The sequence below is a fragment of the Pseudorca crassidens genome, chromosome 1, assembly GCF_039906515.1.
Source record: "Pseudorca crassidens isolate mPseCra1 chromosome 1, mPseCra1.hap1, whole genome shotgun sequence".
NCBI classification, from domain to species: Eukaryota; Metazoa; Chordata; class Mammalia; order Artiodactyla; family Delphinidae; genus Pseudorca; species Pseudorca crassidens.
In genome coordinates this window covers 119751063-119769188 of record NC_090296.1, presented here as the reverse complement: position 1 = coordinate 119769188, position 18126 = coordinate 119751063, and the positions used below count along the sequence as shown (strand labels likewise).

At 40.5% G+C, this 18126-nt stretch overlaps 1 protein-coding gene across 8 annotated transcripts in view; it reads right to left on the bottom strand.

The window, feature by feature from the left end:
* SENP8 (SUMO peptidase family member, NEDD8 specific) overlaps positions 1 to 18126 on the bottom strand; it is a 66850-nt gene that overhangs the window by 26693 nt on the left and 22031 nt on the right. The gene's annotated exons all lie outside the window — the stretch shown is intronic.

Genomic DNA, 18126 nt, shown 5'->3' with positions numbered 1-18126 from the left:
AGATTAAAAGTCCGCCAGAATAGTCTAGATGGCGGTTTCTCAACCTCAGCACTACTGCCATTTTGGGCTGCGTAATCCTTTGTTATGGGGGGTTTGTCCTGTGCATTGGTGGGTGCTCGGCCACATCCTTGGCCCACCTGATGCCAGCAGCACCTCCCACCCTTAGCTGTGACAACCAAAAACATCTCCAGACATTGCCAAATGTCCCCTGGGGGACACAGTGGCCCATGATTGAGAATCATTAGTCCAGAAGGCAGGAGGTAAGGGCTTGGACCTCAGAATGTTGGCAGGTATTTTCAGAACCAACTGCATCAATCTACTGACTTTTAGAATAGCTGACAAAAGTAAAAATGATTTCCTTGCCACAGGAAATTCGTCATCAATGCCAAAGAACTTAATGGCCTAAACTTAATGGCCTAAAGAGGCTCAGAAGTAGATCATTCTGCATATTAGAAACCTCTAGAGGATACACCAAAACTACAGATAATGTGCTCATTAGCAAGAAAGTGGCTGATATCAGGATTTCTCTCTCTACCCGCTCACCCCCAAGTCACATCTTACTCAACCACTGCTTTGAATAAGGAATGTCCAATCTGTCCACAGGCAGAAAAGCTACTGATCTGTAATTTTGCTAGGCTTGCATTCACCTTTTTAACATTTTGTTTTTGGCAGTTGGTAGAGTGGATGGATACAGCCTGGCCTGCAACGAAGAACTATGATTTACCAAGATGTATCTTTGTCTAAAGCAGGAATCAGTGAAGATCAGATGAGACCACCGTAAGAACTTTGGCTTTTACTCTGAATGAAATGAGAGACAAAGGAGTGAATAATACGCTTTAATTATATAGGCTTTAAAAGGATCTTCGTTGGCTGTGAGGCAGGGAAAGGTGGAAGCAGGGAGGTCAGTTAGCAGACTTTGGGGTGATTGTGTTGAGAGATGACAGAGGCTCTGACTCAGGTGGTAGAAGCAGAGATGGTGGAAATGGGCAGATTCTGGATATATTCTGATGGTAGAAACAACAGAATTTCCTGTCAAATTAGAGATGGAGGATAACAGAAAAAGAGTCATAAAGGATGACTCATGTTTTATGGCTTGAGAGGATGGACAGAGCTGCCATCAACTGAGATGAAGAAAGCCATGAGTGGTGTATTTTTTGGGAGGAAGATCAGAAATGTACCATTGAACATGTAAAGTTTGAGATGAGTTTTAGACGTATCAGTGGGGATGTCAAGTGGGCAATAGATATATGTGTCTGGAGTTCAGGAGAGAAGTCTAGGAAATACAAATCTGGGAACTGTCAACAGATGGACGGTATGTAGTAGCAAGAGACTGGATGAGATCACCAAGGACTGAGTGTCCGTTGATAGAGGAAAGTATGGATGACTGAGCCCTGTGGCACACTGTGATCAAGAGATCAGGAAGAAAAGGAGGAACTAGCAAAGGAAACTGATGAGTGCCTGATAAAGCACAAGGAAACCCAGAAGAGTCTGGTGTTCTGGAAGGTAATTCCCATACGGCAAGGAGGAGACTGACAAATGCTGCTAATAAACCACATTTCTTTTACTGTGGCTCAACAAAATTTCTTTTCCACTTGAATATAACCCAGAAGTTTCTAACCTGGACAACTCCAAACAATTTAATGTTTAGGGTTATTCTTTCAGTACAAAAATGGCCCGAGCCCCATTTCCAACCACTATGGTCAGTCCTGAGACTCAATTTCTGCAAGAGTTTCCAAGGTTGCTTCTGTGTCTCCTGGGTTAGACCACGATGCAGTCTGCTTGTCTACTGTCTCCTGTTCCTTTAGCTATTGCCTTCTTGCCCATGATGTGCCACTCCTCATCCTTCATTCCTCCAAATGATCCATCACCAAGATAATCAGATGTATCCAAATTGCATGAAAGATTTAGAGTTAATGGAAGGCTATGGCACAAAGCCGAAAACTTCAAATTCAGTGACACATGACTGCTTATAGCAATGTGACAGCCATTCTCTCAGGAAACTTCTCACCAGCCATGTCCTCCAGTAGGCCCCTGCCTCCTGCCGTGTTTCTGGCATGTATCCCATCTCAGTTCTTTTTACCAACCTCCCTCTACTTTCTTTCCTAGGCCTCATTCTCTTTTTCTAGGGCATCCAATGAAAATTCAGATTTCTTTCATCTTATTATTTGGAGTAACTGATCTCTCTTTGTATCCTCCTGGCCCACTTAGGCTAAACCCAGAGAGTTGACCTTTCTCAACCAAAAAGGTCCATCAGGATATTTACTTCAACAAAACAACAAGCTCTCTAGCAATAAATTATGCGACACTCCTGAAGTCAGAAAAGCTACATTCAGTTTTTGTTTTTAATAGTAGTTTTTCCTTTTGGGTAAATAAAACAGAAAAAAAAGCATTACCACTAACAAACCATACAGCAGTGTATCACAGTGGTTAAGAGCAGAGGTTCTGGAATCAGCACATCTACATTTAAACCTCATTAATTCACTTGGGCAACTCTAAGCTTTAGTCTTCTCATCTCTAAAAGGGGGAGAGTAGTAGCATCTACCTTAGAGCTTTATGGTTATTATTAAGTTGGAAATTTACATCAAATCCTTATAAGTCCCTGACACATAAAAAGAGCTCAATAAATGTTAGTTATTATCTATTAAACTTCAAGAAAATTTAAACTTAAATAAGTATAAAACCCAGTGTTGGTATGGCTACACAGAATTAAACATAGATTTTTTTTTTTTTTTTTTTACGGTACGCGGGCCTCTCACTGTTGTGGCCTCTCCCATTGTGGAGCACAGGCTCCGGACACGCAGGCTCAGTGGCCATGGCTCACGGGCCCAGCCGCTCTGCGGCATGTAGGATCTTCCCGGACAGGGGCACGAACCCGTGTCCCCTGCATTGGCAGGCAGACTCTCAACCACTGCGCCACCAGGGAAGCCCTAAACATAGGTTTTTATTATACATTATTAATGGTACTTGAACATTGATTCTCTTTTGAGAACTCTCTGGATATCTATATGAAGGGAAATAAATTGCTCATATGCTTTGATGTCTCAACTCCACTTTTGTATTCCTCAAGGAGATAATTTGGAATGAAAAAGTTGTTTATGAAGAGTGTTTGCAGCAATGCCATTCATAACAACATCGGAACTAACCAAAAAAAAAAAACCTAACTTTGGGGAGGAAACGACTATGAAAGTTATGACCTATTAACCTGTTGTAACCCCAGGTTACCATTAAACATAACAAGTAGACAATGATTAAGGGAGGAAATTTGTAAAAAGCAGAATTAAAATAGTGCTTATGCATGGATTATAACTATGTAAAATGTGAAAATCTCTAAAAAATCAGCAGATAAGTTGAAGAGATGTCCATGGTTAGAGTTACATGTTTAGCGAGTTCCTTGTTCTTTGTCAGGTTGCTTAAGTTTGCCAAACCCTCCCCCAACAATAGCTTGGTATTATGCAAGCATGAAAAGTTATGCTGATTAACAGGGCATTTTGATTTCTGCTTTAATACCATGGAAAGATGGGCTTTTTTTTGATAAATTGCTTCTATATTTGTATTTAGTTATTCAACGAATAATAACCAGTGTCTATGCGCCAGGCACTATACTAAGCAGCATGGATTCAGTGGTGATGAGACATCGTCCCTGGCCTCCAGGGCTTCTAGTTTAGTGGCAAGACTGGAAAATCTTGCCACTATAAATCACCTGTAATTTTACACCACCAAAAATTATAGGTGATTTGGGCACACTGGAAGGGTTCATGATTCTAGGGTATTGTTTAACAAGGAAAGCAAATTAGTCTGGTGCATCAGGGAAGATTTCCCTGAGGAAGAGATTCCATAGGAATTTCCCTGATGAAGAGTGCTGGAGAGTTAGAGGGGGAGAGAACAGCAAGTAGGAAGGCTTTAAGGGGAGAAAAGAATGTGCTCTGCTGGAGGAACTAAAAGAAGGTCTGCAGAGTTGGGGAACAATAAAATAGGGCAAGAGGGATCTAGCTCATAGAGAGGCAGGAGAAGCAGGAAGAGGCCAGATTGTGCAGAGCTTTATTAAAGATATTGGCAGGATATGAAACTGACTGGGGGATGGACAATATGTGTGAACACTGGAGGACTACTTTACAAGATATTGTGGCAGTCCAGATGAGAGATGATGGTTGCCCGGATGACAGTGGTGGCATTGGTGAGAGAAATCCATGGAGTTAAGGATATTCAAGATGTAGAATCAACACGACTAGGAGATTGGGAAATGTGAAGTGTGTGTGAGAGAGAGACAAGTAAAGGATGACTCCTAGATTTCTGGCTAGAATTGGGTGGGGCAGTGGTGCCATTTCCTGAGGTAGAAATACTGATAGAGCAGATTTGATGGGGAAAGATGAGTTGAGCTTTGGGATTTGTTGGGTTTGAGTTGCCTGTGAAATATCCAAGGGAAGATGTAGGCTGGTAAATGGATATTCAGGTAGAAGTTTGGCAGAGGTCAGGAGAGAAGTATAGGTCTGATATGCCCAAATCTATCACTGGCCTGGGGAAAGGATGGGAGAGCCTAGGAAGTGTATACAGAATGAGAAAAGGGATTTGGGAACAAAAACCTGAGAATCTGCAGCAAATAGACAAGAAACTGGCAAGTAAGAAAGAGTGGTCAAGGAAGTACTAGAAAAACTAGGTATCACATCAATTAAAGGAAGAGTTGTTTGAAAAGGAGGGTTTAATGTTGCTAGGAGGACTAGTAAAATGAGAACCATTAGTGCTCTTGCTGAGAATTTTTTGTAGAGTGGTGGGCACAGAGTCTAGATTACCATGGGTTGAGAAGTGGGCAGGAGGTGAGAAACTGACACTTTAGATCTGGCTGTAAAGAGGAAGAAAGCAAAAGGTCAATATCTAGAGAGAGACATGAGGTCATGCTTTTATTTATTTTTAAAGATGGGGAGATTTAATACATATGTACATCTAAATGCTGATGGAAAAGAGCCAGTAGAGAGAGGGTCCTGCTGCTGCTGCTGCTGTGTGTGAAGGAACTGTCTGCATAAAAATCCCTGTGCACAGGTGAAGGCATTAGCCATAGCTATGAGGGTCAATGCGATAGGCGTGAGGAAGGCTCAAAGGTGGGTATAGATATAGTTAGATTTGTAGATTTGGTGTCAGGAAAGTTGAAGTTCATGACAGTTCCTATTTTCTCTCTGAAGTTGGAGAGTGTGGGAGGAGGTGAGGGCTTCACAGGTTTGTGGAACGAAGACTGAGGCAGTAGCTGTGGAGAGCTAGAGTGTGAGCTGGCAAGGGAAGCATGGCCAAGGGCAGAGAAACTTGTCCTAGCCTGCGTCGTGGGGGACAGGTTTTCTTCTAAATACAGGTTGCTCTGTTTTGGTACATGGAGGGAAAAGAGCCAGGCAGTAATTCTTCTGGCTTTTATCCCAAACTGCAGGATCCGAGATGAATTTTTTCCTGAGTAATGGTAACTCTTCCCTAGTACTAACACTCTAGTTGGCTACCTCCTCCTTTGACACTCTGACACGTATGTTTTCCTTACACAAGAAGACTTAATTTAAATGCATCTGGCACTTGATTTTTTCCTTGGTGGAGTTTCACTTGCTTCATTTTGGAACTTAGTGACCAATTTCCCCAGTTTTGTACAGTGTACCACCTTTGCTTAGTACCATTTATTTGACTCAATTCCTTTAAGTCCTTCCTTTTGTATGAGTTTTCCCCAGGCTGCTGCTCTTGTTCTACTTCCCATCTTTCATATACATGAAATCTGAAAGGAAGTACAATGTAGAGCTTTTAAAATGCTTTAGGTCAGTACATTGATGTCAGGAGCTGATCCAAATATGATCTAATATATAAAACAAAGCCAGTTATTATATACATTTTGTTACCTAGCAGTTAATTGAGATGACAGTTTCTCACTATTGGTTTCTGTAATATACTTGCTGAATTTAGGACATTTATAAAGTGAGGCAAGATTACATTTAAAATGTTCAAGCAAGGAGTTTTTGCTATCATTTTCTGGAAGAGGGTGAAAGGTACAAGTGGAAAGACTGTGAGAAGGGGAGATGGAGGCCCTGCACTTGAGTCATGGCCCTGTCACTTGAAATCATGTGACTGAGCTCCACTAAGTTTGTTTCTTATCTATAAAATCAGAATAATAAGGAACAACCAAGATGGTGGAGTAGAAAGACCCTGAGCTCACCTCCTCTCACAAGCACAACAAAATCACAACTATCTACAGAGCAACCATTGATGAAAAAATACTGGAACCTACCAGAAAAGATTTTCTACAACTAAAGGCATAAAGAAGGAACCACAATGAGTAGGGGAGGAGGTGTGGACTCGTGATATAATTAAATTCCATACCCCCTGGGTAGAAGACCCACAGATTGGAGAATAATTATACTGCAGAGGTTCTGCTACAGGAGTGAGAATTCTGAGCTCCACATCAGGCTGCTCAGCCTGGGAGTCTGGCACCGGGAAGATGAGCCCCCAGAGCATTTGGCTTTGAAGGCCAGTGGGGCTTAATTACAGGAGCCCCACAGTACTAGGGGAAACAGAGACTTCACTCTTAAAGGGGGCACGCAAAATCTCATGCATACTGGGACCCAAGGCAAAAGCAGTAATTTGATAGGAGCCTGGGCCAGACCTACCTCTTGGTCTTAGAGTCTCCTGGAGAGGTGGGAGGGTGGCTGTGGCTCACCCTGGGGACACAGACACTGGTGGCAGACGTATTGGGGAACATTCAACCTCAAGAACACTCCCGGCAGCTGCCATATTGGCTCATTAGTGCCAAGCCCTGGCCCCACTCAATAGCCTGTAGGCTCTAGTGCTAGGATGACTCAGGCCAAACAACTAACTGGGTGGGGACACAGCCCTACCCATTGGCAGACAGGTGGCCTAAAGACTAAAGAGATCACAGCCACCTCTAGACACTCCCCTAGTCATGGCCTAGCCCACCAGAGGGCCAAGACCCAGCTCCACAAACCAGTGGACAGGCACCAGCACCTCCCACCAGGAAAGCTTGCACAAGCCTCTAGACCAGTTTCACCCACTGGGGAGCAGACATCAGAAGCAAGAAAATTATGATCCTGAAACACAGGCCAGACCCTACCCTGGGACCGGCTGGGCCCTGCCTTTGCCCACCAGCAGGGCAACGCAACCTTCAGGACACTCCAGACCCCATACCCAACTGTGTCAGGAACTGGCCCTCTCCCACCAATGATCTGAAATGAGATCTGGGATCCCTGGGCCCTGCAGCCAGACTTCAGGAACCAGCTCTGCCTGCCAGAAGCCCAGCACCAACCCCAGGATCTGGTTTCACCTGCCAGTAGGTGGGCAACAGCCCCAGAGTCTTCAGGACCCTGACTCTACCTACCAGCGAGACAGCACTAGCCCTGGGGCTCCCTAGGATTCCGTAACCAGCGACCTCAGGACCAGGCCCTGCTAAACAACATACAGCAGAATCCACGCAAAGTAGGGCCCGTTAACCAACCAGACTAGAGGCTAACCAAGTCTACCAGACAGCCCATACAGTCAGCCCGCTACACAGAAGGACCCATGCAGCCCTCTTAGGGGGAACCTCTAGAGCATATAGCCTGGGTGATGAGAGAGGAATGCACTGCGGGGATGCACAGGCTGCCTCCTACAGAGGGTCATGTCTCCAAGGTTGAGAAACGTAGGTAACCTATGACATACATAAAATGCAAACAGCAACTGAGACAACATTAGGTGGCAGAAAAATATGTCCCAGGTGAAGGAACAAGATAAAACTGCAGAACAACTACTAAGTGAAATGGAGATAGGCAATCTACCTGAGAAAGAGTTCAGAGTAATGATCTTAAAGATGATCAAAGAACTCGGGAGGAGAATGGATGCACAGAGCGAGAAGTTAGAAGTTTTTAACAAAGAGTTAGAAAATATAAAGAACAATCAAACAGAGATGAACAATACAATAACTGGAATGAAAAATACACTAGAAGGAATCAATAGTAGACTAAAGGATTCAGAAGAACAGATTAGTGAGCTGGAAGACAGAAGGGTGGAAATCACTGCAGTTAAACAGAAAAAAGATAAAAGAATGAAAAGAAATGAGGACAGTTTAAGAGACCTCTGGGACAACATCAGGCACACTAATATTTGCATTATAGGGGTCCCAGAAGGAGAACCTCCCTAACCTGGGAAAGGAAACAGTCACCTAAGTCCAGGAAGCACAGAGGCCCACACAGGATTAACCCAAAGAGAACAACCAAGACACATTTTAATCAACATTACAAAAATTAAAGATAAAAAGAGAATACAAAAGCAGCAAGGGAAAAGCAACAAACAATATACGAGGGAACTCCTGTAAGGCTATACGCTGATTTTTCAGCAAAAATTCTGCAGGCAAGAAGGGAGTGGCACGATATACTTAAAGTGATGAAAGGAAAAACCTACAACCAAAAATACTCTACCCAGCAAGGCTCTCATTCAGATTTGATGGAGAAATCAAAAGCTTTAGAGACAAGCAAAAGCTAAAAGAATTCAGCACCACCAAACCAGCTTTACAACACATGTTAAAGGAACTTATCTAGGTGAAAAATAAAAGGCTATGTTTAGGAACAAGAAAATTATGGAATGAAAAAGCTCACTGGTAAAGGCAAACATATAGTAAAGGTAGGAAATCATCCACACACAAAGGCAGTATGGAGGTTAAAAGACAAAAGTAGTAAAATCATCTGTATCCACAATAAGCATTTAAGGGATACACAAAACAATTAGATGTAAAACATGATATCAAAACCAGTAATCGTGAGGGGTGAATACAAATGCAGGGTATTTTAAATGCACTTGAAATTAAGAGATCAGCAATTTAAAACAATCATGTATATAATACACTGCTATACAAAAACCTCATGGTAATGGCAAACCAAAAATCTATACTAGATATACACCCCAAAAAAGAAAAAGGAATCCAAATATAACACTAAAGATAGCCATCAAGTCACAAAATAGAGAACAAAAGAAGAAAGGGTGGGGGGAAGACCTACAAAAACAAATTCAAAACAATTAATAAAATGGCATTAAGAACATACATATCGAGGATTTCCCTGGCGGCGCAGTGGTTAAGAATCCACCTGCCAGGCTTCCCTGGTGGCGCAGTGGTTGAGAGTCCGCCTGCTGATGCAGGGGACGCGGGTTCGTGCCCCGGTCCGGGAAGATCCCAGATGCCGCGGAGCGGTTGGGCCCATAAGCCATGGCCGCTGAGCCTGCACGTCTGGAGCCTGTGCTCCGCAATGGGAGAGGCCACAACAGTGAGAGGCCCGCGTACTGCAAAAGAAAAAAAAAAGAAAAGAATCCACCTGCCAATGCAGGGGTCATGGGTTTGAGCCCTGGTCTGAGAAGATCCCACATGCCGCGGAGCAACAAAGCCCGTGCGCCACAACTACTGAGCCTGCACTCTAGAGCCCACAAGCCACAACTACTGAACCCGTGTGCCACAACTACTGAAGCCCATTCACCTAGAGCCCATGCTCCACAACAAGAGAAGCCACCGCAATGAGAAACCCAGGCACTGCAACAAAAAGTAGCCTCTGCTCACCACAACTAGAGAAAGCCTACGTGCAGCAACAAAAGACCCAACATAGCAGAAAAAAAAAAAATGATAATTATCTTAAATATAAACAGACTAAATGCTCCAACCAAAACACAGACTGGCTGAATGGATATAAAAAAAGACCCGTATATATGCTGCCTACAAAAGACTCACAGATCTAGAGACACATACAGACTGAAAGTGAGGAGAAGGAAAAAGGTATTCCACACAAATGGAAATCAAAAGAAAGCCAGAGTAGCAATGCTTATGTCAGCCAAAATAGACTTTATATTTATTTATTTATTTATTGGTGGTACGTGGGCCTCTCACTGCCGCGGCCTCTCCCGTTGCGGAGCACAGGCTCTGGACCGCAGGCTCAGTGGCCATGGCCCACGGGCCCAGCCGCTCCGCGGCATGTGGGATCTCCCTGGAACGGGGCACAAACCTGTGTCCCCTGCATCGGCAGGCAGACTCTCAACCACTACACCACCAGGGAAGTCCCAAAATAGACTTTAAAATAAAGACTGTTACAAGAGACAAAGAAGGATACTACATAATGATCAAGGGATCAATCGAAGAAGAAGATATAACAATTGTAAATATATATATATATATATATATATATATATATACACACACATACACACACACATGCACCCAACGCAGGAACATCTCAATATATAAGGCAAATATTAACAGAAACAAAAGGAGAAATCAACAGTAACAGAATAGTAGGGGGCTTTTTTTTTTTTTTTTTATTGCTGTACGCGGGCCTCTCACTGTTGTGGCCTCTCCCATTGAGGAGCACAGGCTCCGGACGCGCAGGCTCAGGGGCCATGGCTCACGGGCCCAGCTGCTCTGCGGCATGTAGGATCTTCCCAGACTGGGGCACAAACCCGTGTCCCCTGCATTGGCAGGTGGACTCTCAACCACTGCAGCACCAGGGAAGCCCAGTAGGGGGCTTTTTAACACCCCACTTATATCAATGGACAGATCATCCAGACAGAAAATCAATAAAGAAACACAGACCTTAAATAACACATTAGGCCAGATGATATTTATAGATCATTATATCCGAAAGCAGCAAAATACACATTCTTTTCATGTACACATGGAACATTCTCCAGGATAGATCACATGCTAGGCCACAAAACAAACCTTGGTAAATTTCACAAAATCGAAATCGTATGAAGCATCTTTTTTTCCCCCCAACCACAACACTATGAGACTAGAAAAAAAAAAACTGCAAAAGACACAAACATGTCGGAGGCTAAACAATATGCTACTAAACAATCAATGGATCACTGAAGAAATCAAAGAAGAAATCAAAAAATACCTAAAGACAGGGCTTCCCTCGTGGCGCAGTGGTTGAGAGTCCACCTGCCGATGCAGGGGACACGGGTTCGTGCCCCGGTCTGGGAAGATCCCACATGCTGCGGAGTGGCTGGGCCCGTGAGCCAAGGCCGCTGAGCCTGCGCATCCGGAGCCTGTGCTCCGCAACGGGAGAGGCCACAACAGTGAGAGGCCCGCATACCGCAAAAAAAACCCCCCCAAAAACCTAGAGACAAATGAAAACAAAAATACGATGATCCAAAACCTATGGGACTCAGCAGAAGCAGTTCTAAGAGGGAAGTTTATAGCGATACATGCTTATCTCAGGAAATGAGAAAAATCTCAAATAAAGAACCTAATCTTATACCTAAAGCAACTAGAGAAAGAAGAACAAACAAAACCCAAAGTCAATAGAAGGCAATAAATCACAAATATCAGAGCAGAAATAAATGAAATAGAGGCAAAGAAAAAAAAATCAATGAGTCGAAAAGCTGGTTCTTTGAAAAGATAAACAAAATTGATGAACATTTAGCCAGACTCATCAAGAAAAAAAGGGAGAGGGCACAAATCAATAAAATCAGAAATGAAAAAGAAGTTACAACAGACATCACAGAAGTACAAAGAATGATAAGAGACTACTATGAACAATTATATACCAATAAAATGTACAACCTAGAAGAAATAGCCAAATTCTTAGAAAGGTACAATCCACAAGACCAAACTAGGAGGAAATAGAAAATATGAACAGACCAATTAGCAGTACTGAAAGTGAATCAGTAATTTAAAAATCCCAACAAACAAATGTCCAGGACCAGATGGCTTCACGGGTGAATTCTACTAAACATTTAGAGAAGAGTTAACACCTATCCTTCTGAAACTATTCCAAAAATTGCAGAGGAAGAAACACTTCTGAACTCATTCTATGAGGCCACCATCATCACCTTGAGACCAAAACCAGACAAAGATATCACACAAAAAAGACAATTACAGGCCAATATCACTGATGAACATAGATGCAAAAATTCTCAACAAAATACTAGCAAACCAACTCCAACAATACATTAAAAGGATCATACACCATGATCAAGTGGGATTCATCCCAGGGATGCAAAGATTTTTCAATATCTGCAATTCAATCAATGTGATACACCACATTAACAAACTGAAGAATAAAAACCATATGATCATCTCAACAGATGCAGAAAAAGCTTTTGATAAAATTCAACATTCAGTTATGAAAAAAACTCTCCAGAAAGTAGGCACAGAGGGAACCTACCTGAACATAATAAAGGTCACATATGACAAACCCACAGCTAACATCATGCTCAATGGTGAAAAGCTGAAAGCATTCCCGCTAAGGTCAGGAATTAGACAAGGATGCTCACTCTTGCCACTTTTATTCAACATGGTTTTAGAAGTCCTAGCCACAACAATCAGAGAAGAAAAAGAAATAAAAGGAATCTAAACTGGAAAAGAAGTAAAACTGTCACTGTTTGCAGATCACATGATACTATACATAGAAAATCCTAAAGGTGCTACCACAAAACTATTAGAGTTAATCAATGAATTCAGTAAAGTTGCAGGATACAAAATTAATAAACAGTTCCTATTCACTAACGATGAAATATCAGAAAGAGAAATTAAGGCAACAACCCCGTTTACCATCACATCAAAAAGAATAAAATACCTAGGAATAAACCTACCTAAGGAGGCAAAAAAAAACCCTGTACTCTGAAAACTATAAGACGCTGATGAAAGAATTGAAGATGACACAAACAGGTGGAAAGATATACAATGTTCTTGGATTGGAAGAATCAATATTAAAATGACCATATTATCTAAGGCAATCTACAGATTCAATGCAATCCCTACCAAATTACCAATGGCATTTTTCAAAGAACTAGAACAAAAAAATTTTAAACTTGTACAGAAACACAGAAGACCCTGAATAGCTAAAACAATCTTAAGAATGGAGCTGGAGGAATCAGGCTTCTTGACTGTAGACTATACAACAAAGCTACAGTAATCGAAACAGTATGGCACTGGCACAAAAACAAACACATAGATCAATGGAACAGGACAGAAAGCCCAGAAATAAACCCATGAACTTATGATCAGTTAATGTACAACAAAGGAGGCAAGAATATACAATGTAGAAAAGACAGTCTCTTCAATAAGTGGTGCTGGGAAAACTGGACAGCTACATATAAAAGAATTAAATTAGAACATTCTCTAACACCATAAAAAAATAAACTCAAAATGGATTAAAGACCTAAACATAAGACTGGATACTATAAACCTCCTAAAGGGAAACACAGGCCTAAATCACAACAGGATTTTTCTGGAACTGTCTCCTAGAGTGGAAACAAAAGCAAAAATAAACAAATGGGACCTAATTAAACTTACAAGCTTTTGCACAGCAAAGGAAACCATAAACAAAACAAAAAGACAACCTACAGAATGGGAGAAAATATTTGCAAATAATGCAACTGACAAGAGATTAATTTCCAAAATATACAAACAGCTCATACAGTCATACAGCTCAATGTCAAAACAACAACAAAACAAACAATCCAATCAAAAAATGGGCAAAAGACCTAAAGAGACATTTCCCCAAAGAAGATATACAGATGACTAACAGACACATGAAAAGATGCTTATCATCGCTAATTATTAGAGAAATGCAAATCAAAACTACAATGAGGTTACACCTCACTGGTCACCGGTCAGAATGGCCATCATTAAAAAGTCAACAAAGGGTGTGGAGAAAAGGGAACCCTCCTACGTTGTTGGTGGGAATGGAAACTGGTGCAGCCACTATGGAGAACAGTGTGGAGTTCCTTATAAAACTAAAAATAGAGTTACCATATGATACAGCAATCCCAATCCTGCATACATAGGGAGGAGACTCTAATTTGAAAAGATACATGCACCCCAATTTTCACAGCAGCATTATTTACAACAGCCTAGACATTGGAGCAACCTAAATGTCCATCGACAGATGAATGGATAAAGAAGATATGGTATATTCATATATATATATATGGAAGCAACATAGATGAGCCTAGAGATTATCATATTAAGTGAAGTCAAAGACAAATATCACATATCACTTATATGCAGAATTTCAAAACATGACACAATGAACTAATTTACAAAACAGAAAAAGACTCACAAGACAGAAAACAAACTTATGGTCACCAAAGGGGAAAGTGGGGGTGAGGGATAAATTAGGAATCTGGGATTAACAGATACACACTACTATATATAAGATTGGTAAAGAACAAGGACCCACTGTATAGCACAGGGAACTATACTTAATATCTTGTAATAACCTATAATAGAAAATGGAAAAAAATCTGAAAAAGAATATATACATGTATAACTGAATCACTTTGCTATACACCTGAAACACTGTAAATCAACCATAATTCAATACAAAAATAATACCTGGAAAAAACTTGACAATTAAATGAGATTATAATTATATATAATAACGTATATAAAGTACTTTGCACGTTATAGAGTGATACAAAGGTTAGTTGTCATTTACCACCCTTGAGTAAGTTTTCTCTTTTGACATAACAGTATTTATCAGGCCATTTTTCACACAGCTGAATGGGTGCACTATAAAACTAAGTTTTCAAACTTGCTGCTAGTCTTAAAATGGACTGGTAGTAGGACAGAGAAACAGGTTTATTTTTGTGTGTACTATATGCTTTACACACCATACTGAATCCTCATTGTACCTGCTTAAACAGACTACAACACTTCGTTTTGCAGATGAGGCTACTGAATCTGAAACTTGCCCAAGACTATAAGTGTATAACTGATAGTGCTTGGATTTGCAACATTCATGCTCTTTCCCACACCATAGCATGTAAATTTCTGTAACTATTTTCCCTTTTTCTAAGTGATGGAAGAAAAAAATTTCAGTATCAGTAAATAACCATATGAGTTTGCCATTTCAATGGAATACCTATTATTAAAACATATAGTCAATATGGATATAGTAAAAACTATAGATAAAAATAATAAGACATATCAGAAATATAATCCACTTGTTTTTAAATTATTCTGATCCAATTAGGACTAGTGCTTAGGAACTTCAACAGCTATCTAGCCAAAGGGCAGAAATATTTTGATCTGGACAGTGTTAAATAGAAAACTCAATGATATTTTTGACTACCATCTGAAGCTGGGTTTATGTGACCTTTCAATTCCATATGAGACACAGGTTGGACAAGTGTGAGTTACTTATGGATCAATACAACAGGATATTTGAAAGCAGGGGTTCAGTGTAATAACTGCTCAATCCACTTTTGAATAAACTGCTTACCCACTGAATATTTTTAAATTGAATTCTGCACACTAGATCCTTTTGACTCTAAAAGAAGGGAGCACAATACCAGCAAAAGATCTTTTCCCTATTGTGTATCATGTAATATCAATGGTATATGGTCAAGCAGGTGTATAACTTACAGGCTTTTATAGTATCTAGTGAAGTATTACAAGTAGACTCAAGTTCTCCTGTCATTTACAATGCTAACACTTACAAATGGCATACTCAAAAGTTTTACAGAAGTAGACTAACCTGTGGTACAATCCAATCATGCTATGTATCTGGAAAAGGAGACCTTAGATTTAGCCTTTTTCTTTTTTTTAGGCTTTACTAGTATAGTTCAAAAAATAATTTATTTCTGGCACGAATCTTAGGGAGTCAGGAAAGATTGCTCCCATATGTACTATCTTAAGAGGGAGACAATCTGACACTTAAACAGACATACTTTGTACTATTCATTATCAGAAAGACAACAACTTTTCCCAGAGAGAATCTGACCCTTTCGCAGTCTAGACTAGATGCCTAAGTCAACAGTTATTTAAACAATATTGCTTTCTTATCATATCTACACTCCTGGCCTCAGCAACCTGTGTCCTTTTGCTGTCCCTTCCTCCCTATTTCACCTCAATGGCTGATTGCCAGTTCCTAATCTTTTTTTCCTGCTCTCAGCTTCCATTAGGTACACTTTTTTATCCCAAATATACTGACTTGAAATGGAAACTTTTTTGGTAGCTTTCTCTTTGACTTTTAGTTTCAACTTGTGTTCACTGAGGCCTGCTATGTGACCTGTACTTATTTACACTTACTGGGTTTTCCCTTCCCGACTAAAAGGAACTGGGTTACTGCCTCTGTGGTCACTGAGTGGTGAGGTTATTTTGGGCCATGCGGGCTGGGGGCAGGGTTAGGCTGGGGAGGTAGCTGAAATAAGTTTCATGGCTGAAGCTAATCTTTGGCTTTCAAGTCCCATACACATTGCAATCTAATTCTCATTAGAAATAGAATATGTGCATCTAACGTATCATTTAAATTATTAATTATCTGAAATAACTCTGAAAAAACATATCCATGATTTAGGAGGGATAGCTTTTCTTTTTTACTCTTAGCTCCACATTTTAAAAGTTACATTGTCTGCATTTTGAATTAAGTGAAAGGGCTGAGAAAGGTCACTTTTTCTCCTTTATATCTCAAAAATAAACCAACTTTGTCTGTACGTTTCAGATACAATAGTCCTCAAATCACCATGACTAACTGAAAGCAATTGTCAGATTAAGGATAGAGAGGAGAGGAAAAATGACTATCAGAAAGCAGAAATATTTATCTGAAAAACCAGGTAATCTTGGGAAGTTATCAGCTATAAGTTTTAAAACCACAGAACTTTGGATATAAGGAAAGAGTGTGTGCATGGCTAATAGATGAGGTGAAGGAAAGCTTGTTATGAGTCCAGAGTAGCAAGGCAGCCCACTCACTGAGCAAACTAAGATGTCCACCAAGACATTTATTTTGATGAAGTTATTTAATATTCCCCCTTCCTTAAAGCACTCCGGGAATCAGATGGGGGAAAATGGACTAACACCATTTTATCAAGTATTGGCAAAAGTTATAGCTGGGAAAGTCTTTGCATGGTGAATGGAAGAGATCTCACAGAACTGAGTAACCGATTCTCTTAATATTTAGATGTTGAATTAGGTTAGGTCTTGATCTGCTTCTAGCCAGTTGATCTCTTCAAATATGTCAACTGACATTCAAAGAAAGATAGACAAGATGAAAAGGCAGAGGGCTATTTACCAGATGAAGGAACAAGATAAAACCCCAGAAAAACAACTAAATGAAGTGGAGATAGGCAACCTTCCAGAAAAAGAATTCAGAATAATGATAGTGAAGATGATCCAGGACCTCGGAAAAAGAATGGAGGCAAAGATTGAGAAGATGAAAGAAATGTTTAACAAAGACCTAGAAGAACTAAAGAACAAACAGAGAGAGATGAATAATAACTGAAATGAAAACTACACTAGAAGGAATCAATAGCAGAATAACTGAGGCAGAAGAACGGATAAGCGACCTGGAAGACAGAATGATGGAATTCACTGCCGTGGAACAGAATAAACAAAAAAGAATGAAAAGAAATGAAGACAGCCTAAGAGACCTCTGGGACAACATTAAACACAACAACATTTGCATTATAGGGGTCCCAGAAGGAGAAGAGAGAGAGAAAGGACATGAGAAAATATTTAAAGAGATTATAGTCGAAAAATTCCCTAACATGGGAAAGGAAATAGCCACCCATGGCTAGGAAGCACAGAGAGTCCCATTCAGGATAAACCCAAGGAGAAACACTCCAAGACACACAGTAATCAAATTGGCAAAAATTAAAGACAAAGAAAAATTACTGAAAGCAGCAAGGGAAAAATGACATGTAACATACAAGGTAACTCCCATAAGGTTAAGAGCTGATTTCTCAGCAGAAACTCTACAAGCCAGAAGGGAGTGGCATGATATACTTAGTGATGAAAGGGGAGAACTTACAACCAAGATTACTCTACCCAGCAAAGATCTCATTCAGATTCGATGGAGAAATCAAAAGCTTTACAGACAAACAAAAGCTAAGAGAATACAGCACCACCAAACCAGCTCTACAACAAATGCTAAAGGAACTTCTCTAAGTGGGAAACACAAGAGAAGAAAAGGACCTACAAAAACAAACCCAAAACAATTAAGAAAATGGTCACAGGAACATAAATATCGATAATTACCTTAAACGCGAATGGATTAAATGCTCCAACCAAATGACACAGGCTTGCTGAATGGATACAAAAACAAGACCCATATATATGCTGTCTACAAGAGACCCACTTCAGACCTAGGGACACATACAGACTGAAAGTGAGGGGATAGAAAAAGATATTAC